The following is a 22,500-nucleotide window of genomic DNA, read 5'->3' as shown; positions in this document are numbered from 1 at the left end:
AGCAGCTGGCTCTGTCTCCGGCCCCATCACGCATCTGGGCCGGACCTGGCACGGCGCCGGCGGTTGCGCGGGGGGGCCGGGGGGAATGGGAGGGGTGTGTTCTGTAACCTGTCCCTATACCGCGTCCTGAACAGAGCTGCCCTTAAGCCCCAGGATCCCTACTGACTGGGTGACTTGACTGCCTGACTCCTGACAGAGAAGATCAGCAGCCATTTTAAATCACTACCGCAGCAGCACATCCCGCTGTGTGATGCAGCCAAACCACTTCGTTGCTTCAGCATTCAAAGCTGCTATAGAAACAGGGCCGCTTGCGAAAAAAAAAAAAAAAAAAAAGTACGGCTGACATACTGGCTAATGGTGGGTTTGCAACTGACTTTTAGAAAATGTCATAATCTATTCATCAACCATTTGGGTCTGTCTCGCTCGCTTTCACCTGCAGATGTTGCAATATAATGACATCAATTCCGACCCGCGCTCGCAAAAACGCTCGATCTGTCACGTCTCCCGAAGATGAGGCCCGGGCGTCTTAACCGCCCGAGCAATTTCCGTCCGGCTTCACTTCACTACGTCCAAGTCAAACATCAGGTTTGCCGAGGCCCATACCTTCCTCACAGATTATGGAAATGGCACTGACACGAGAGGATGTCTTCCTTTTCTCCCCGCGGTTAGATAAATAAAACAGGAAGACAGTTCCGAGGTGATTTTCTTCTGTATGATTGGAAAAGGGATGCACCAAGCGCTGCTGTCAGCCACCGTAGTACCGGCCTGCCTGCTCGGCGGGTTCCATTAGCGGAACGTTTTGCTCACGTTGCCACGGCAGCCGGGGAGGACGAGCAGGGGCCCGTGCGGAGCCCGTCAGCGGGGCGAGCGCGTGAGCGATGAAGAAGAGTCACCGCGGCGACGATAGGAGCGACAAGGAGGCGGTGTCTAGGCACGCCCGCGTCGCTGGATTTGCCCGGAGACACAGAGGAAGTGAGGGAGATTAGCATATTAGGGGAGATGCGTCGTGGCCGTCAGCGCTCTGATGGATACGCGTCGGTGGGATCCAGCCGCATTAGCTGCAGGGGAAACAGGAGTCGGCCTGCGAGCTGCCATCCCTCATCGCCAGGAGCTTACAAGGTGTGCTGGATGGAGATTGATGTGCTTTACACACACACACACACACACAGATAAACACACACAAACACACACACTCAGATAAACACACACACACGCACACACAGAGAGAGGGAGCCTCTTCAACTCAGCACGGGTCCTGATTTTAAACACACGTCATGGATATTCACTCGTGCTGTGTGAAGTCATTCAGCCGGAAAACCCAGCATGCTCTGCTGTGTTTTTGTGGGCTGGCCCGATGGTGTGTGTGATGCCCTGTTTGCGGCTTGCTGTCCAAAACAGAAAATAAATAAACAAATAAATAAATAGATAAATAAAAACAGGCAATAGGTCTGTGATTTTTGTCAGGAGAGCCTGACAGATAAACAGCTTCCACCACTCAGCAGATGGCAGTGGTAAACGAATGGGTGATCAGTCACTGGGACTGGATGGCAGTGGGAGAAATGCCTCTTAGCACACAACAAACCGCACCTATAGATCTTCTCCTCAAATGACGCGTGTCAGAGAAAGACAATAAAACACCTCTTCTCTAAAAAAACACGTCTTCTCTTTAAAAAGCGTCCTCTTCGGTGAGTTGGGTGAGTTGTTGCATGTTGTCCCTGGCAGAGTGAGGTGTAATGATTATTTACAGGTGCGGTAATGATAATGTCCCAGAGTTCAGCTGTTATCAGTCCAGAGTTGAGACATAATGAGTGTTGATGATGGCTAATGTTCAGTTGTAATGTATCAATTAGCGTCTCTATGATTACGGCTGACTGAAGCGGACGGAGTGGTGCGGTGCGAATGAACACTCCTCCTCAGCGTTAGTCGTGCCGGCCGGTGTTTCAGGTGCTGAGTGACGTGGAGGTGTGTGTGTGAGTGTGTGTTCACTTCAAACGCGGTTAAGGGAGAGCCGTCGCCCAGGTGTTCCCTCGACTTGCGGCCGGTAACGAATCGAGGTAATCCCCTGCCAAGGTGTCCCCTGACTGTACTGTGGGTAATCTGGGAGAGGGGGGAGTAGCTTTGGCTTTTGCCTTCAGCAGGAGTGTGTGTGTGTGTGTGTGTGTGTGTGTGTGTGTGTGTGTGTGTGTGTGTGTGTCATGCTGTGGCATTTGAAATCACACCCTAATCACATTAACTTCCCACACTATACCTACTGGGAGGCACAAGCCGTCAAGAGAGTCTGAGGATGCCACACACACACAGGTATACACATAAACACACACCAAGATGCAACTGCACGCACTCTCACACACATGCATACAACTCAAAGACATACTGACACACACACACACACACACACACACACACACACATCCACACACACCCACACCCACACACACACCCACACTTGTGCTCATAAAGAATGCAAGAGCCTTGTGTGATAGTGCTCTGCTTTTCCACAGCGTGTGTGAACGGCACATGAAAGTCCTTTATTTGCCAGAATTGACAGGTGCTGTGTAGCGCTGAGCTGCTAAAATACTGGGCTGATTCATTCCCCCGCAGTTTGTCGGAGGCTCCTGTTGTCACACTCCGTAAATCCAAGCCAAGGAAGACGTGCGCATCCAAAGGCCTAATTAGGGGCGCCGGATCAAACTAGTGGATAAAGTGAAGTGCGGAGAAAAAGTGCCATCAGCACACATGATGTGTATGCAGACTTTTTGCAGGCTGTGTTAGCACTGTAGAAAGATGAATGAATAAATAACTCAAAGAAAGAATAAATGTGAGCAGCCTTGCTACCTTTAAGAGCGCTACGGTAATTAACGTCTAGGGGATTCATTAAGGAGAGAGAGATTTCTGCTCTTAAGCAGACATCAGGGACTGTTTGTCTCCACCTCAGCGAAAGCTCCTGTCCTAATGTTTGCACACTGATAGAGCCATAATGTTTCAGAATGCGCAAACTTATTGGACAGCAACTCTTCAGTCTTGCCAAGTCATGCCAACTCATTACCTGTATAGGATTTCATCACGGACCAATGACAATGACGTTTTTACTGTTATTCACACAGCGCTGATGGAGTGAGTCAGACACATGCATACACATTTTTAGATCAAGCTCTTATGATGAAGTCATTTCCTGTTGTCATCATTTGGAACAACCAGTCGTTCACTACACATGACGCACTATATGTGTGTAACCTGCGTTGGGTTGACCAGTCGTTCACTACACATGACGCACTATATGTGTGTAACCTGCTGTGTTGACAGTACGAATCAGCCCTGCATTCGCCCGGACTCAAACCTGTGACTTGGATTGGGAGTCGAGCACGCTAGTGAATGACCTAATAGCCCAGGCTCCTCAGACTGGCTATCACCAGACCAATCGTTTGAGATTGAACATTAGTCTGGCTGGGGAGTCTTTCTACTGCACCAGCGGCGTGATTGGCAGGCATAGTTCAAATGACTTTACACATTTGGATAGTCCAATCAAACCAAATAATCCGGGTGTGCTAGGTGGATGAGCCAGTTTGTTATTGGTCCCCCTGCAGATTTGTAACAGAAGCAAGATTGAAAAGAGTGAGGTTTCCAGCCAGAGCTGCAAGTCCATATGGTTGCATATACCAACAACCATATGGTTTCTATATGTAGAGAATTAGTGAATGTTCTGAACACAGGGTGAATTTGTGTGTGTGTGTGTGTGTGTGTGTGTGTGTGTGTGTGTCGCTGGTGTCACAGACACTCCATCTCCCATTGAGTCCCAGCTGTCTCTGTGTGTGGGTCTCCCTGTTGAGTCCCAGCTCAATGAGGCCAGAGGATCAGAGGTCCCCTCACTGTGTGGCATTTGCTGAAGTCCACCTGTTGAAATGAGCTTCATTAGGTTCCCCCATTCTCTTGGAGTGCCACTCCCAGCCCTGCATAGATATGGCCTTTATATCCCAGGTGCACAGGCAGCAGTTGACATAATAAGCTGGCTGGCTGAAATCACAATAAAGGCGTATTATTCTCCTCCTCCTATTGTGAGGGAATGGGCCTTATATACGGAGGACTCTTCAGGCAGCTCATTTGTTTCCAGTGGAGCGTCACTGTGTTGTGACGGCATCTTCCGTTCTACTCTGCTCCTCCTTACATGTTCACTCCAGCACTGGATGTGTTGTTTGTCCAAAAACTAATCATCCTAACATGCGCATAAATCCTCTTAACGTTGTCACAATGCTGATTCACTGGGTGTAACAACCAACCAGGTCTGTGTAGATGCTAATTGCATTGACAATAGCGGCAGGTTGAAGCACACCTGGCTCCACCGGAAACAAATGAGCTGCCTGAAGAGTCTGTCATGCATAATATAAGGTACAGTGGACATGGCTAGCACACACACACACACACACACACACACACACACACACACACATGGCTAGCACTGACTCTCTCTGGTCTCCATCCACTTCAAGGGGATTACCAAAATATAAGGAAGCGCTTTACTTTCACTTTTTGTTCTAAAAATGATTTAGTTACAAATGCTGGTCCTGAATGGTTGTCAGTGGGCTCTGATAATAAATATATCTGAATATTGCTGGTGACAAATGACAAATGGTCATGGCGTTCAAAATCCTGAGAGTTGCCATAGCGATCCATCAGGTCAGTTGCTAACTGGTCCCAACTGGTCCCACAGGCACAGTCATGTCGTTGGGCGTTACTGTACTTGTCGTGATGTCTCTAGAGAGAATGTGGCATCTGTCATGGCATGAGCTGTTTCTCAAGGTCATGAGCAGAAGAGTCTTTTCTTATTAAGCTAGTAGCAGCCAGACTTCCAGGTGGCCTGTGCCGTTCACACTGCTCGTCTTCACTGTGACAGTGATGCACGCAGCTTAACACACCTTGCACCTTTCAAAATCACACACACACACACACACACACACACACACACAGAGACACACACACAGACATGCGTGCCCAGTGTTATCTGTTCTAGATGGAGCCTATCCAACACTAGCTTATCTGTGTGTGAACAGTTTATCTTAAGAAGCGTGCGCGATAACCATCTGCCCCATCCTCACACTCCTGCTCACTCAGACACACACTCTCACACACTCATCTCATCGTGCTTATGCAAAACCAGACGCAGAGGGAAGCCAGGGAGGGGGAAAGGGAGGATGAAAAGAAAGAGACAGAGGGAGGTAGAGAGGGAAAGAGGGGATGAAGGGAGACAAAGTAAAGGAAGAAGAAATGAAAAAAGAGGAAGAGATGAAAACAAGGGAGGAGAAAAGAGGAAGAGAGAGTGAGTAAGAGTGTGAGTGGCAGACCCCCTAGTGGGAGGTCTCCTAGGGCCTGTGTGTGTGCCGCAGGGTCTCCCTCATACTAAAGACCCGGGGGTGAGGGGTGTGTGTGTGTGTGTGTGTGTGTGTGTGAATAAGAGAGGAATGTGTGTGTGTGTGTGTAGCCTTGTTTTTATTTGTGGCAACTGCCTCACGGTTCGCAATTAAATTCTTGAATATTTTTAATACCTCAGCCTGAGAGGAAACCCTATTCACTCGCATACTCGCGCACACACACACACACACACACACACACACACACACACACACACACACACACACACACACACACACACACACACACACATACGCACACACAACTGACCACGAACCCCAACACCCCCAACCCCTGGGCCTGATAGCCACATGGCCCAGATCCGTCCACAAGTAGCGCCCCCTGTCTGCAAACAGGAGCGAGTGCAGAGAGGCAGGCTGGAGACCGCACCACTGGCCTCCTCCTCTTCCTCCTATTCTTCCTCGTCCTCCTCCTCTTTCTCCTCCTCCTCCTCCTCTTCCTCTGTCCACTCTCCATCCTCCTCCTCCTCTTCCTCCTATTCCTCCTCGTCCTCCTCCTCTTTCTCCTCATCCTCCTCCTCTTCCTCTGCCCACTCTCCATCCTCCTCCTCCTTCTCTCCTCCTCCTCCTCTTCATCCTCGTCCTCCTTCTCCCCTTCTTCCTCCTCCTCCTCCTCCTCCTCTGTCCACTCTCCATCCTCCTCCTCTTCTTCCTCCTCCTCCCCCTCTTCCTCGTTCTCTTCTCCTCGTCGTCCTCCTCCTCCTCCTCTTCCTCTGTCCACTCTCCACCCTGTGCACCTCTGTGCTGTAGTGCGCTGACCTCAGCCACAGGCCAGTAAACGCGTTTGGACAGACTCAGGAGAGCCCGAGTAAATCACCCCTGAGATGTTGTCCAAACAGCGCCGACCGAGACCGGGGAGGAGAGCGGTGCGGCCGGGGAGGAGAACGGCCGGGCCAGTTTGGGCCAGTGATATCATCACCGCTGAAGTGCCCTGCAGAAAAACAAACATGTCGGCGGTGGTGTTAGGACACTGGCACAGACACGCACGGGGTGTGTGGTAGCCGTGAAGCCCCGCAGGCATGCTGGTCAGGCTGAACACTGCTCTAAAAGTGGACACACAGGACAAACACTAGCATGGGTTAGTAAGGATGCTGCAAATCACACCCAGTGGTGCTCTGTGTGCGTGTGTATGCGTGTGTGTGTATGCGCGTGTGTGTGTGTGTGTGACAGAGAGACAGGCTATGTGTGTTACATAAAGAGAGGAATAGAAAAAAAAATGCCTGTGTGTGTAAGTGGGTTTGTGTGTGTGTGTGTGTGTGTGTGAGAGAGAGAGAGAGATGTTGTGTGTGTGTGTGTGTGTGTGTGTGGGTGTGGGTGTGTGCGTGTACATGTGTGTGTGTGCATGGGACAACACCAGACAATGCATACTGCAACAAAGAAAGGAAAAAAGTAAATCTAAACCCAATCAATGGCGCAGGCTATTTCCAGTCCAGCTCCACACACACACAAGCTGACTTCGCAACAGGGGCACTCTACTTCACCACACAAAGGTCCACATACACACTGTGCATGTGTGTGTGTGTGTGTGTGTGTGTGTGTGTGTGTGTGTGCATGTGTGTGTGTGTGTGTGTGTGTGTGTGTGTGTGTGTGTGTGTGTGTGTGTGTGTGTGTGTGTGTGTGTGTGTGTGTGTGTGAATGGAGAACACTTGGAAAGACACAATGGAATATTCTAGCAAGACTACTCTTCCCCCTGTCCCAAGAGTGTTCCCACATGAGCCTAGCGCTGCCTGTATGTGGGTTGCTGTGATGACGAGCGTGTGTTTATGACCGTAGTAGCGTGATATTTTTCAGCTTTGACAAAGAGCTCATTTTCATGGCGGTTGTTCCCTGGCAGAGCCTCCCCTGTGGAGGCGCCGTGGAGCCTGTGTTGTGTTGTGGCCCGGCCGGCGCTGAGGGTTTGGGCTTTTGATGTGTCGCATTCAAACACTCAGGCATTTATTCCTCCTCATTGCTCTCCGCTTGTGATGTCCCTCCCTCCCTCCATCCTTCCATCCCTCCCTCCATCCCTCCCTCCATCCCTCCCTAGCCACCTCCAGCCCACTCATCACTCATTTATCCCTCTCTCCTTAACTCTCTCTCTCTTTCTATCTCTCTCTCTCACACTCCAGTTTCTCGCTCTGTGATTCTCTTTCCTCTTCCCTTATCCACCTCTATCTCTCTCACCATCCTCCCTCCTCTTTTCTTCTCTCTATCCTTCCTTCACCACATTTTGTTCTTCCCGAACGCTCTCTTTTTCTTTCTTTCAATCTCTCCCTCGCTGTCTCTCTTTTTCTCTCCCTGCTAGCCTGTTAAAAGGAGGCCATTTTCACTTTTGCCTCTCTCTCTCTCTCTCTCTCTCTCTCTCTCTCTCTCTCCCTCTCTATCCCTCTCTCTCTCTAGGCTACAGTGTGTATCTGAGGACATGCTGGTCTATAGAGAGCAGTGTCGTGTTTCTTGCCGTCTGCGCAAATAAGTCTGCGTCTCTTGCGCCTCGTGCCGCTTCTGAAATAATGATCAAAGCCTTTGAATCATGAATAATTGCACAACAATTACTCCAGTGAGGTGACTACTTTAAAGAAAGAAAATAGTCGCTGCATTGTTGCAACTGACAAAGCTGGGGAAAAGACTGCTATGCACAGAAATGAGCGGAACAGGTGGTCTTGTCTTTAGCTTTGGGCAGTCATTTCTTCAACGTACTCACACAGGCTAATAACTCTCAAGCGCTCTCCTACGGCCTATAGCTATTCAGACTGTATTAATTTTGGGAACAGACAATTAATGAATATAAGTGCACCACAATGGATTCCATTTCTATCTGGGATTTCAGCCGGAGACATTAAAAACGGCACAGCAGTTTCAATAGCTGGGTGAGGAGTATTACTGCGTTCGTTGGAATAATAGCTTGCTCTTCTTTACATTGAGAGTCTTCTCTAAAGAGGTATTTTTAGTGAGCTGCTGAGGCTGTTGAAATCCTGACAATGCGTGGAAAGTGGGACCACACTCACTGTGCCAGATCTTAAATCCTCCAGGGCAACGTCAGGCAAACGTGTATTATCATCTCAATGCTAGTTAGCTGAAACGCCAGCCTATACGCTATACGCTATAGTCTTTTTCCTCGCAAAATAAAAGACCCTTTTACTCCACTCAGTGCTGAGTGCATAGTCATACAGGGCGGTGATGAGAAGATCCAACATCACGCTGAGACAAATCCCCAGATTGAATTCCTATTCTATGTCTGTTTGTGTGTGTGTGTGTGTGTGCGTGTGTGTGAGATGTCGGTGTGGATATCTCAGCAATATGTCAACCATTCCAAAAAAGCCTGCAGCATAATTCTTTCCAGTCGATTTGGCGTGGTGAAAATGAGTCACTGTGCGTTGTTCTCTTGAAGAGCCCGCCGAAGACAAAAGGCACATCAGCTCCCCGGAACATGACAGCCTGACAATCGCGGAACAATCTGGAATTCTGAGGACATGGCAAACAAACGCCAGTGCAGATATTGCCTCTGAGGCGTCCGAAGCTCAACAATCAGGCGCTGGGTGTGAAAAACAGCAACATCCTCAGCAACAGCACTGTGTGTTTACCTCAGTGTACATTATGTTCTTGCAGAACTTACAGCCTATACTGTAGGTCCTCACACATCCCTGCAGTAGAACCTTGAGTTCTGCCTAGAAAACTATAGGAAGCGCTGTCTGTGGGATCCTTTTTTAATTAAAATGTTTATTAGCGCCATCTATATCATTCAGCCATGCTCCATAAATTCCACAATGTATAACAGTTAGTGCCAAGTGGTGTAAAAAAAAATAAAAAAAACCCATAAAAAAACACAAAATACCCAAAAAAAAACATCCCCCACCCTCTCCCTCTGCTGTCTCAAGGAAAACAAAAACTGCTGTGGAACCTTTGATAACACTTTGTTTGGATAAAATATGTCTGCCTACGGGGACTTTGCAAATAGTTTCTTAAAATCCAATTTTCTTTGCTGCAACTGTTCACTGGATCCCATCTTTCTCACCAAATCCTAATGTAATCAATAATGTGTAGTTTAATTACAGTAGTAGTCTCAACTGCTAGTCTGTTTGTAATCTGAGCGTCTGTAGATACAGTATAGTCTGTAGGGCACAATGGAATTACATTGTGACCAAAACCTTTTGCAGCTCATTTTGCTTATTATAGTCCAACACAAAAAGCAGCTATAGAAGGATTGCTTGATTGGGGACGCTGTGGCACAGCAGGCGACAGAGCTCATACCATAGATATATATATATGTACGTATGTATACAGTATGTCTATGGCTCATACCATAATATGTACAGGCCTGAGTGCCCACGGTCACAGGGATCCAGCTTCTAATCTGACGTGCTGTCATTTCCCGATTTCCCACCCCGTCTCTCTCTCCCCCACTTCCTTCCTGTCTCACCCGTCTCAGTCCTGTATGAGTAAAGGCATAAAAGCCCCAAGAAATGTACTCTTGAAAAAAAAATAGGAAGAGTTCTTGGAAGACCCATTTTTTTAGGTACAGTATCTGTGCGGATGTGAGGTCAAGAGTATTTAATCTGTAGAAGGGCATGTGCATGAGTGTCCGATCCCTCTCTGGTCTTTGTGTTGAGGCGAGGACTAGGAGCAGAGAGCGAGCAGCAGAAGGGGATGCGCTTTGGCAGCTGCTGTGCCACATCACATTTGCATGGCTTTAATATGCAGTAAAGCAATCATATCACATCACAGCTTTTTGATGATGTGCTCCGGGCCACCAAATTAGATCCAAATCACCAAGAACTTGAGTAACCTTTGAAGCTGGCCTCCATGAAAGATAGGCAAGCAGTTGCGTAAGGATGAGAATGCAGATGGGGATGGGTAGAATATATGTGTGTGTGTGTGTGTGCGTGTGTGTGTGTGTGTGTGTATGTGTATGTGTGTATAAGAGAGAGAGAGAGAGAGAGAGAGGCAGACTGAAACAGAGGCAGTGAGAGTAATGAAAGGAAGAAGATGGAATCGAGTTGTGCGGCCCAAAAGCGTGTACCTATATATGGGCCACATTTTGTTGTCTCCAGAACAGGCTAAATAAATTAAATATTAGTCTTTCAGTGGCGCTCACAGCTTCCCCAAAGCTGAATATTTGAACTAACCGAGGCCTAGAAAACAGACCTTGAAAACTGAGGATGCAAGTGGTTTCCGTGTGTGTGTGTGTGTGTGTGTGTGTGTGTGTGTGTGTGTGTGTGCTTACATGCATCTGCTGTGGAAGTGGTACTTTTGAATGTCTACACTGTACCAAACTAAGAAGGATGTTTGGTAAGTGAAAAAAAAGAAAACATCGATCAATATTAGGTCCAGTACAGATGTTGTGGCGCAGTAGTTTTCCGTTCACAACAACACGATGCAGTTATCAATAACCCCTGTTGCCACTCCTGCGGCATGTTGCTCCTGCAAGCTTCTCGTGGCTTGTCGATGGGCCACGCCAGCTGCGCTGAATTATTGAAGTGGCGATGGTCGCGATCTCAGATGGAGAGAGAGAGAGAGAGAGAGAGATAAATCAAGTGCAGCGATTCTAGCCTGACCATTAACACTTAAAGAGGAAAGCCAGTATCAATCCACGGTCACTTTGTAGCAATTGAAGGAAATCAGCTATTCCTAAATTATGTTTTTTCTTTTCATTTTTATTTTTTCTATCTATTCACTTGTTTTTTTTTTCTTTTTTTATGTATTTGTATGTGTATTTATTTGCAGTATTTGTTTACTGTCATTGATCCCCCACCCCACCCATCCACAAATAAGCATAAAAGTCTTGCTTCTGGGGAACATTTCCACACTAGCAGTGGCTGGCGATCTCCCTGTCCTCGTTAATGGTGAGTATTTAGCATTGCACTAGCATACTCTTAGCTCCCTACACAGTGCTCAGTGTAGCCCTCTCTTCATCTCGACCAATGTATGTGAATGAGTTCTCCTCATGAAGCAATGATATAGCAAGCCCTGAATTATTTAGATCCCCTGCCAACCCAACGCAGGGCAATCAACATCCACAGGCATGATTGTAAATCTGTGCTACATTTGCAGTGTGAGTGTGTGTGTGTGTGTGTGTGTGTGTGTGTGTGTGTGTGTGTGTGTGTGTGTGTGTGTGTGTGTATGTGTGTGTGTGTGTGTGTGTGTGTGTGTGTGTGTGTGTGAGTGTGTGTCCGTGTGTCTGTTTGTGTGTGTGTGTGTGTGTGTGCGTTTATTGATTTCTTATTTTCTTTTTGTTTGATTGAGTGGTAGTATTGTACCTTACTTACACGTACCAGATATGTTTGCCACATGCAAAATGTTTCTCTTTTCGTCAAGGAGCCCTTGACACTTTGTGTTAAAAATGAGAAAGAAAAAAAGCATGCAGATGGGCTGTGGCTGGGTAGTGTTGAGTGGGAAAAACCAATATCCTCTTAACACTAGAAGCGCCAAGCGCCGGTCATTTGACCGCTGACGCGTATTCCTAGAAGCGCCGTGTGGGTTTGACCTAGATATACCTAGAACTGCCGGGCTGCGGTCATTTGACCGCAGCGATTACAAAAAAAAAAAATATTTTCACTCGATTAAATTCCAGGACCCTACGTTCACGACTTTTCCTAAATACGCCTGTTTTGTCACCCAGAATTTTTACATGATCGAAAGCACACCGGTACAAGCTAGTTTAGAGCCATTTTGCGCTCATTATGTGACAACACTATGTTGTCTCGCGTTCGGCCATGTTTGTCCAGGCTGCTATTCTCTTTTCTCACAGCAGATGTCGCAAGGGTTTCCTGACAGTCGGGCATGAGAATAATATTTTACCATAAAACATATAGTTTATATATGTGCGATATGTATTCTACATGTGATTTATTTTAATAACTATTTTTTCATTTACATGGCATAGTCTATGGAGGCGATTTACAGTGGTAAAATGCGAGTTTGTTTTGAAAACGTTGCGACGTTCTATTAGGCAGGCCTACATGTGTAAACAATATTTTCAGCTGAAATTCGTCCATCGTAGCCTATTTATGTACGTAGGGCGCGTATGCCTACGTACATTCATAGTTGTATATCTTATCTTCTATTTGTATGGAGTGAGATAGCTGTCAATATATTCGTGTCATAGATTTGATGCACGTTCGTATTTGTCTGTAGTCGTGCATACAATAAATATGTGTGAGTTCTCAAATGAGTCCAGTCGTGCATAAAATATATTGTGTGTATTTTATCCATCAGAATACGGATGGGAAAAAAATACGAATTCAAAAATTACAAGTAGGCCTACGAAATCAAACTTTACAGGTAGGCTTTCATTTCTGAGTAGGCTACGACTTCGCACAAGTGACTGAACTGTCAAAATACATCGCCACACAACCACTCTCATTGTCGTTGGTGGATGTAAAGAGCAACACCAACACGGCCCTTTTTTATACTCCAGATTTTGCTGAGAGCATGACTGAGACATTACTTGTTTGCTGGACTGAATGAGTTTCGTCGCAGGTAGCCTACAATGAATCAGCAAGTGGCGCAGCGTTATCTTCCCCGCCTACGACGCTGAAGGCCCGAGTTCGCCTCCTGATAATAGTTTAATATTATAGCTCAGTGACTGAATTCATTGACCGTTTTTGAACGTCGACGTACAATTATTTTTTGTTAATGTTTTTTAATAACAAGCTCTCTGAAATTTGTTTACCATTAACGAAAAATAATTTCGCCAGCCAATAATTTTCTAAGCCAAAGTCGCCATCTGACAAACTTTGGCTAAGCCAGTTAGACTTTGCATCTAAAAATAATTATATCAGAGACACACGCGAAAAATAAACGCGAGCCTATAAACGATTCCCACTGGATACACCATATCAGTATTGTGCTCGTTGCTACGATAGGCTACACAGGACTCAGTTGCATGTTCTGTAGACATGAAGTGGCAACTAAAGCCATTATCAGCCATGAAGCCAGCCGTTATTCTCAAAGCAAATGGCTTCGGGGTCTTTAGGCTAGGCTACATAACACAGTGTCCATTGCAAACAGCCTATTTGAAACCGATCATTCCCCCTCCCCCATACACGTCTAACCAGTTCACTGGGGGGGGGGGTGGGGGTCGTTTCGCTACGTGTGGATAAGATCTTAGGCTACAGACATCACTGTGGCATTGACAAATGCCTCCCCACCCCCACTCTGCCTCCTGCATGGCTGTAAGCTGGCTGTTTGTTGTTTACATGCAACTGGTGGAAGAATGCGCAATCATGTTTCATCGTAGGCTATATGCGCGTTTTAGAATGTTCGAATTCGCCAGCATGCGTGTAGGCTAGTTGTGTGAATAGAAAAGAATAGAATACTTTATTGATGCCTTGCTCAAAAGTACTTCTCCCATAACCTACATAGGTCGGGAATCAAACCAGCAACTCTTGAGCTCCGAGGCTGAAGCTCTAACCAGTGGGCTACGTCTCTGGCCCTTCGCATCGTGGATGTGTGTCTCAATTCAAAATCACGAATTCACAATAGGCCTATAGCTGTTTTTCAGCAGACATCGAAACATAGCTAGCCTACACATTCGCAAAACGGAGAATATCTTTTTCACTCATCATTTTTTATTAGCCTAGGCCTACTTCTCGCGCATATGCCTGCTCAGCATTTCTGCTCTCTCTATCTCCCTCCCTCCGAGGTAGCTAGACCCTAGATGCTTCTCCCTAAATGAATGAACATTGTCTTAGAAAGTAGCCGCGGTAGCCTGTAAAATGCGGCATGAAATCCTGGCTACTGTGTAATTGAAACCAGACTAGGTTAGGCTCTTTGTTCGGTCCGATCATTTTCCGCGGCGCGAACATAGACCTATTAAATGAATAGAAGTGAATTTGGGGAGTGAATTAGAACTAGCCATCCATTCATTTTAGAGCTTAGATTATCTGCCCAAACCCGAACTGCGGGTTACGGATCTCGAGATCCAACAACACCGGTGTTGGGTCGACATTTTTCATCCTTCCCCTCCCGTCGGGTCAGGCTCCTAATCACAGAACGCGTATGCCTCCGTTTTAAAATAGCCAACATTTCTAAGTAGGCTAGCATACAAAATGTAAAAACGAAATATAAAAAATGAAATACTATGAAAGTTGAAAGTCAAGTTTGCTCAATCTTTGTTCAAGAACTCCTCCAGAGTTTTTACCTCAAACAACACAAATCAACACAAATAAATGGACAGATAACTCAAACGTGCTGTAGACCTATGTCATAATGAAACAACCACAGACAACACAGTCTGACAAATGTATTCAAACGATTTGATTCGTGCACGAAGCGCCATCTAGCTGTCATTATGTGTAAATAACAGCCTCCCAGTCTAAGGACTCAGCGGTCTTTTGACCGCCTCGCCGCGCTTTAAGTAGTTCACAACAGCACGGCGCTTCTAGTAGGTCGTCAAAGCGGTCAAATGACCGGGGCGCGGCGCTTCTAGGTATAAGTGGGTCAGAGGGGCGCGGCGCTTCTAGTGTTAAACACGAACATAACTTATACCGTTTCCAGTGATTTAGTGGTTTAACATCAGGCCGAGTCGATACCCACATATTTTGTGCAAGTGAGGTGTCACTCGGAACACCGGAGCGAAAGGAATCGATTGTTGCATCCACATTCCAAAACGGAATTCCACGGTTGCCCACGACACCCTTTGTGACAAAAGAGTCCGGGGCCTTGATCAGAGCCGCAGACCTACTGCACCCCAGCCACACACAGAGGCATCTGTCAAAGCAAATTGAGTGTAAATATCAGCAGAGTATCTACAGGCCAGGTCGTCATTTATGATATTTCAGAATCAATTTGATTCATTCTCACCTCCCACCCATTCTTCAAACACACGGCAGATTTGCCTGAGTACCTGGAGGATCCCCTAATTGAGTTGTGTTTGAGCAATCCCGGTCGGGCGGCACAACGCAACGTCTGCACGGAATACCAAATGCGCCGGGGAAAGAGCAGCACAGAGGGGGCTGCTGGAAGTGAAATTGGAGTCTCTTCTGTCATTTTGAGTGTGTGTGTGTGTGTGTGTGTGTGTGTGTGTGTGTGTGTGTGTGTTTGTGTGTATTTTTCAGAGGATGTATCAACAGGGAACACAGTTCTTTTTGCACTATAAGTACAGGTAGTGTCTCTATGTGGTGTGTGTGTGTGTGTGTGTGTGTGTGTGTGTGTGTGTGTGTGTGCGTGCGTGCGTGCGTGCGTGCGTGCGTGCGTGCGTGCGTGCGTGCGTGCGTGTGTGTGTGTGTGTATTCATCCATCAGTATGTATGGCTCTGCTGTATCAGACTTGAGTGTGTGTGTAGAGATTCATACATGTAGCCTCCAAGGCTCCAAGGCTCCCCTGGGAGTCATAGGGAATGAGGGCAAGATGGAAAGCAGTGTGTGTGTGTGTGTGTGTGTGTGTGTGTGTGTGTGTGTGTGTGTATGTGTTGGACATACGCTCACAGTAAGAACGTGTGTGCTGGGAGGAGTGTGCGTGCGTGCGTGCGTGAGTATGTATGTATACCTCCATGGAGCTGTAGTGTGATGGTGCTCCCAGGCCTCGGAGCACAGATCCGTCCTGCCTCTAATCCTCCATCTCAGGGTGTCATGGCGATGCACGGGGAATAAATGATGGGATGCTCAAGACAAGTGGGCCGTAATTGTGCAAAGTGCATGAGCACCCAACATGCACAAGTGTCTGAGGATCAGAAAGGCGTCTCGGGGATGTGTGTGTGTGTGTCTGCGTGCATGCGTGCATGCGTGCGTGCGTGCGTGCGTGCGTGCGTGCCTGTGTGTGTGTGTGGGTTGGGTGTGTGGGGGATGTCTCCCTTTTAACCTTTTTAATCTCCTCCGCACGGCAACACTCCATCATTATCGCAAATGCACACGGCTGTCGCTCAGCGGCGAACGAAGCCGCGGCAACCTTTACATCGGCGATGAATATTCACCGCCCGCGGTTCAGTCGGGAGAGCCATTTGCAACCGCGTGGCGCTAACGCTAACGTCGTGCCCCTGAGTCGCTCGGAGATGCCCGGGCAGGGTGGGCTCACTGCGCCCGACGCTCCAAGAAAGGCTCAAGGAAACGAGGCGGGAGATTGTGTGTGTGTTTTTTTTTTTCCAAAGCGCTCTTGCTCGCAGACTGCGGTTTTGTTGCCCGATGTTTCCCGAATAAAAACAGCAGTTAGCAGCCAGGGTCCAGAGACGGTCTTCTCTCATCTCGTCTCATCTCGCCTCATCTCGCCCGGGCCATGGCCAGCTCAGCTCCATTCTGGAGTGTGCCATCTCATCGGTGGCTTTATTGTTAAAGGGACACTTCACCGATTAACATTAAGCTTTGTATCTTCAGAAAACCAGTCATGTTTTTGAATGGTCTTGCATCATTCCCTCAGTTTGCCTTGAGATGGGAGATTTCAATGAAACCCATGAATAGGACTTCCTGCTTTCAATGATGTAAAATGATGATTTTTACATCATTGAAAGCAGGAAGTCCAACATTGAAATCCGTATTTCTCCCATCTCAAAGCAAACGAGGGAATGATGCACGACCATTCAAAAACATGACTGGTTTTATAAAGATACAAATCTTAATGCTAATCGGTGAAGTGTCCCTTTAAGTCCTTACTCGGCTCCAGTAAAACAACAACAAAAAGAACTCGCCAATTTGTGGCTGTTTTATTTGTCCTCTGACACTTGCCTTTGACAGCTGTTTGCATTTACCAGCATATAATCCACTTGTGCTGGCTGCCCATAAAGCTTCTTAATTCTGGCCCAGAACACAGCAGCTGGACCCCAGGCTGGCCCCCATCCACTCTGGACCACTCACTCACATGTAGATTTTCATCATTGTTTGTGTGTATGTGTGTGTGTGTGGGGTGTGTGTGTTTGTGTGTGTGTGTGTGTGTGTGTGTGTGTGTGTGTGTGTGTGTGTGTGTGTGTGTGTGTGTGTGTGTGTGTGTGTGTGTGTGTGTGTGTGCGTGTGCATGTGTGTGTGTGTCTGTCTGTCTGTTTCATTTTCAGCACTCTGTGTCTGTTTCCTGGCTGCTGTTGAACTCGTGACCTTGGAGTGACCTTGGTGTGTGTGTGTGTATGAGAGAGAGAGACACACACACACACACACACACACACACACACACACACACACACACACACACACACACACACACACACACACACACAGAAACCCATATACCCCCCCCCCCCCCCATCACACCACACACACACACACACACACACACACACACACACACACACACACACACACACACACACACACATATGTACCATTTTCTGTTCTGTCTACCTGCTTTGGCAATATGAGTACCTTTGTCATGCCAATAAAGCACTCTGAATCTGAATCTGAATCTGAGAGAGAGAACATGTATTCATACACAGTCACGTGCACATTTTCAGCACTCTATGTGTGTTTCCTGGCTGCTGTTGAACTCGTGACCTTGGTGTGTTGAACCCTTGACCTTGGTGGGGTTGTGGACATCTCACACATCTCTATCAGCACATCTGCACACTTTGGTTAGTCTGAGATCCAGCTGATCCAACACTGGGAGATGAAACTAAGGCTTGTGTTTGAATCTAATACAGTGCGCTAGCTGCTTGGATCCAAAGTAACGTACATGGAACGTTACTGGAACCAAAGGCTTGCGTAACTACAACGTTCTGGGAACCAGAAATGGCCAGTAGAAGAGGGTGCTGTTTGTACAGTATGTTTGCCTATCTTGTCCTGTGTTTGATTCTGTTTGATACAGCCAGCTGCTGTAAGAGGATGCTGGTTGTATGTCTGCCTACCTTACCGGTTCCTGGTAGTGGACACTGAAATTTATCACAGCTTGGCTGACATATTTAACTCTCATTGTTATCAAATGTCACATTTTCCAAAGCAGCCAAATTAAATTGGCACGGTATTGTTACACACAAAAAGGCTGCTGTTGAACTCATGACCTTGGAGTGACCTTGGCGTGTTGAACCCTTGACCTTGGTGGGGTTGTGGACATCTCACACATCTCTATCAGCACATCTGCACACTTTGGTTAGTCTGAGATCCAGCTGATCCAACACTGGGAGATGAAACTAAGGCTTGTGTTTGAATCTGACACAGTGCGCTAGCTGCTTGGATCCAAAGTAACGTACATGGAACGTTACTGGAACCAAAGGCTTGCGTAACTAGAAAGTTCTGTGAACCAGAAATGGCCAGTAGGGGAGGGTGCTGTTTGTACTGTACTGTATGTTTGCCTATCTTGTCCTGTGTTTGATTCTGTGTTTGATTCTGTTTGATACAGCCAGCTGCTGTAGGAGGATGCTGGTTGTATGTCTGCCTACCTTACCGGTTCCTGGTAGTGGACATTTGGACAAATCAAGACACTGTGACACTGAAATTCATCACAGCTTGGCTGACATATTTAACTCTCATTGTTATCAAATGTCACATTTTCCAAAGCAGCCAAATTAAATTGGCACGGTATTGTTACACACAAAAAGGCAGTAGACCCAATCCAAAATCTACTAATTAAAAGGTAGACAGGAGCACATGTTTGTTTTGTTGATGTTATACATCATCTAATTAAAGAAATAACTGATTTTAAACAGGTATTATTATGTCTGCTGTTTTTCATCTGGCAAATGCACTTTGAATACTAATGACAAGTGTTTTTATAAGAATTTAGGCCAAGGCTTTGTGCAATTCATGAACCAATTAGTTCCCATGCTCCTATGTTGATTAATATGGAATCCAATCCCGCATGATAACTAGGTGTAAAACAACTTTCAAAGCAGAAGTGTATTTTTGCCTCACTACCTCATGCCTCCTGTTCACATAGAGAGGGTGCAAACAACGCAAACATAATGGAGGGTACGCCGAGAATTAATTTAAAGACTTGGGTGTATTTTGTGTGAGGCAGGGTGTATTTTCAGATGGATTTCCAGCCCCTTTTTTCACGCCCCTTGTACAAGGCACCAACAGCACCGCAGCTGTCTAGTTTAGCCGGCAGGCGTTAGCGACAACCATAGGAGTGAACACAGCCAAGCTTAGCAAACCCTTTACGGAGCAGAGCTGTGCTTTCTATGTGGCAGCTAACAATGTGACAAAACAAAAAAATATGTGATGAGTGAGAGAGTGTAATTTCACACCATTGCTCCCTCATATTGTGCCAGTGGACTTTTCTGAAGATAAAACTGTTTTGTTTTTGTTTTCTTTTGAAAATATTAATTTAAGAAGTTTTCTTCAGAAATGCCAGTACTGTTTAGCATTCACAGAATTAAATGAAACCAATCTTGTGGTCCAATGAGATGTGAGGCACTTTGTGTGCTGTCGTACATTGATAATGTGTGTCTGGTGGTGAGCGATTTGCATACAGACATTTTGTGATAATTAGGTAGTTTCCCACTTGGCAAACTGTTATAATCAATGTCCTTTTTGTGTTGCTACAAGTAATCAATAACACTTAGGAGGCATTTATCCCTGTGATGGAGTGTTTGTTTACAGCCAAATATAGCAGGTGTTTTCATATCCCATGCGACTTAACAGTTCACATACAGTAAACTTTGTATATGAAATCAAACCCACAACCTTGAAGTTACTTGGCCATTTAGGATAGAAGAACCTAGAGAGACTTCCTGTATGCCTCCTCATTCACTTGAATAGGAAAATAGCTTTAGCCTGGCTCTGCCTTCCTACATACTTCCGCTCAGTTTTAATCTCACTTCACTATGTAGTCTGGGTCTGCGGTATATTCGCGGGTTTTCTCGAGACAAAAATGTGCAGGTCCAATCAGTGAACAGAGTGGCTGAGAACGATGACGTTGAGGTTGTATGCTAGTTTGAGTGTGTCACGTCACAACCAAATGTTAGCGATTGGTTATGGCAGATCTGAGTGGCTCTGGGCAGATACAGTACAGTACCGTAGTTTTAAACATCAACAGAGTATCCGCATTCCAGGAAGTTCACGCTTGGCAAGGGAAAGTGGCCAGACTCTCTGTGCATTATGAATGTACAAGAGTATGATACTGTAGGACCAGGCTAAAATAGCTGCCCCATAGCTGCCCAAAGTGCCCTGCAAGATTACATTACATTACATTACATTTCATTTGGCTGACGCTTTTTAACCAAAGCGACTTACAACATGGAAAAAACAATTAGGTGCTATGAGAGGAGATGTTCTTTGAGGAGCTGGGTTTTCAGACCTTTTTTGAAGATGGCTAGGGATGGCCACTGAGTGGGGAGACTGCTCAATTGAGATGCTCAATGCTCTCTCCAATCTGTGCCACTGCATAATCTTTGCTGTAGTGAGATACACCATACTATCAAATGTAATGGGATACTGTACCAGGGTGACTATAGCACAGAAAACATGTGTTAAGATGCTAATTTACATGCTACTATGGTAGTTCTACAGCACAGAAGTTGTAGCTTGCACATTACCCTCTGATGCCTTTGAATCAAATCGCTAAGCTCGATTTAATTTTCTTTATTTATTAAACCGTAACAGCATCACAGCACACATTATTCCTTATTTATCCATGGCCTGGTTGTTAAGAAACATAAAGGTCATATTTCTGCAGGCTCGGCATTCTGGAAGGAACTGAGGGAAATAAGTAAATAAGGCCAGGGCCTTTTTAATCAATAGCACACTCGCTGAGTTCTCCTCTCATTGTGCTCTCTCTCTCTCTCTCTCTCTCTCTCTCTCTCTCTCTCTCTCTCTCTCTCTCTCTCTCTCTCTCTCTCTCTCATTCTCACTCTGGTTCACAGGGACCTCCATGGGCTCTCGCTGCGCTGAAAGTCTCTCCTCTGCTGGACCTCCTCTGGACTCTAAACTGCAGCCCTTTGAGCATCTGTTGCCCACACACACAGTAAGTGTTTTGTGCTGGCTGATTTGAGCCATTGTGTGGTTGTGAGCCCGCCTGCTGTTTGTGAGGTCTACAAACAGGATGTTGTGTTATGAATTGGGCTTATGGTGTGTGTGTGTGTGTGTGTGTGTGTGTGTGTGTGTGTGTGTGTGTGTGTGTGTGTGTGTGTGTGTGTGTGTATGTGTGTGTGTGTGTGTGTGTGTGTATGTGTGTCAGAGAGAGAGAGAGAGCTAAGCTGTGTGGTTGTCAGTGAATGATTGATTAGTATGGAGTGTAGGAGTTTGAAGGCCACTTCTGTAAAGAAACTGGGAGAATGAGTCAGTCTTTGTGCAAACACATTTATTAGTTTTAGCAGCCGCAAATACACAATAAAACAAGAACATTGACATTTATGGAACATAGTTTATATTTACACTGATTTATATTTGATTTATTGAGCTAATAAAACACTCCCTGGTGTAGAGCGCTGCATTTTATCAAAATTCATTTGATCCATTATCACTGCACAAGTTCCACCCATGGAGTCAGGATATAATTTCTTCAGGCTATTAGGCCATACTGAAGAACGGACACATATTCAAAACAAATGACCACAAGGTGAAACCTTAGTAGAATTAATGACTGATAGGTTGTGCAGGTTGAAAGGACACCAAATGAGAAAGTTATGCTCGGCAACCATAGACAAGAAGAGGATATAAAGTTTAAAAACTTCCGGCATAATCACGCTGAAGCCTTATGAAGTCCTAAGTCTCTCATGGAGCTTAAGATAAATTGTAGGCTACATCTATCACCACTACTTTCCATCGTATGAAGTCTATACCACTATGAAGAGCTCTACTAGACATAATCTTAGTGTGTTCACACTATACAATGTGACAGTTCTTAAATTTTGTTCAGTTTGTTTTTTTGCTGTGGTATTCGCCAGTTTTGTGTTCCTGTGTCCAGAATGTATTGTACACATGTAATAATTATCTCATACAAAACATTGATTGTGTTGTGTCTAATGTAGAAACGTGTCGTGTCTGGGCCGTGTCTTAACGTCTGTGCTTAAAGGAGCATCTGTATTCTAATCAGCCGGTGGCACTTAGGCGTAGCGAGAAGCTTAAGCAGATGTACAGTACACCGCTCACATAACACTGTCACGGTGCGATGGCTCCTATCGGAAGTGTCGCCGCACGGGGATATCTCGGCTCGTCTCCGCGCCAGGCGAGATTACGTAAAGCGCGTTAGGGAGGAAGAACGGAAGTTCAGTTCACGAGTCGTGAGGTGTTCGGAGACACAGGGC

The 22,500-nt window shown here is 46.2% G+C and overlaps 1 protein-coding gene across 1 annotated transcript in view; it reads left to right on the top strand.

Annotated features, from left to right (window-relative positions):
• The window catches only part of si:cabz01090165.1 (uncharacterized protein LOC100333421 homolog), a 165,355-nt gene that overhangs the window by 32,863 nt on the left and 109,992 nt on the right, over nucleotides 1-22,500 (top strand). The window contains exon 2 of the mRNA XM_062552711.1: nucleotides 21,118-21,218. The gene's annotated coding sequence lies outside the window, so the exon portion shown is untranslated. The remainder of the gene's footprint in view (nucleotides 1-21,117; nucleotides 21,219-22,500) is intronic.

The sequence above is a fragment of the Sardina pilchardus genome, chromosome 13, assembly GCF_963854185.1.
Source record: "Sardina pilchardus chromosome 13, fSarPil1.1, whole genome shotgun sequence".
Taxonomy (NCBI): Eukaryota; Metazoa; Chordata; class Actinopteri; order Clupeiformes; family Clupeidae; genus Sardina; species Sardina pilchardus.
The sequence above is the reverse complement of the archived record's forward strand: the minus strand, read 5'-3'. Positions and strand labels throughout refer to the sequence as shown.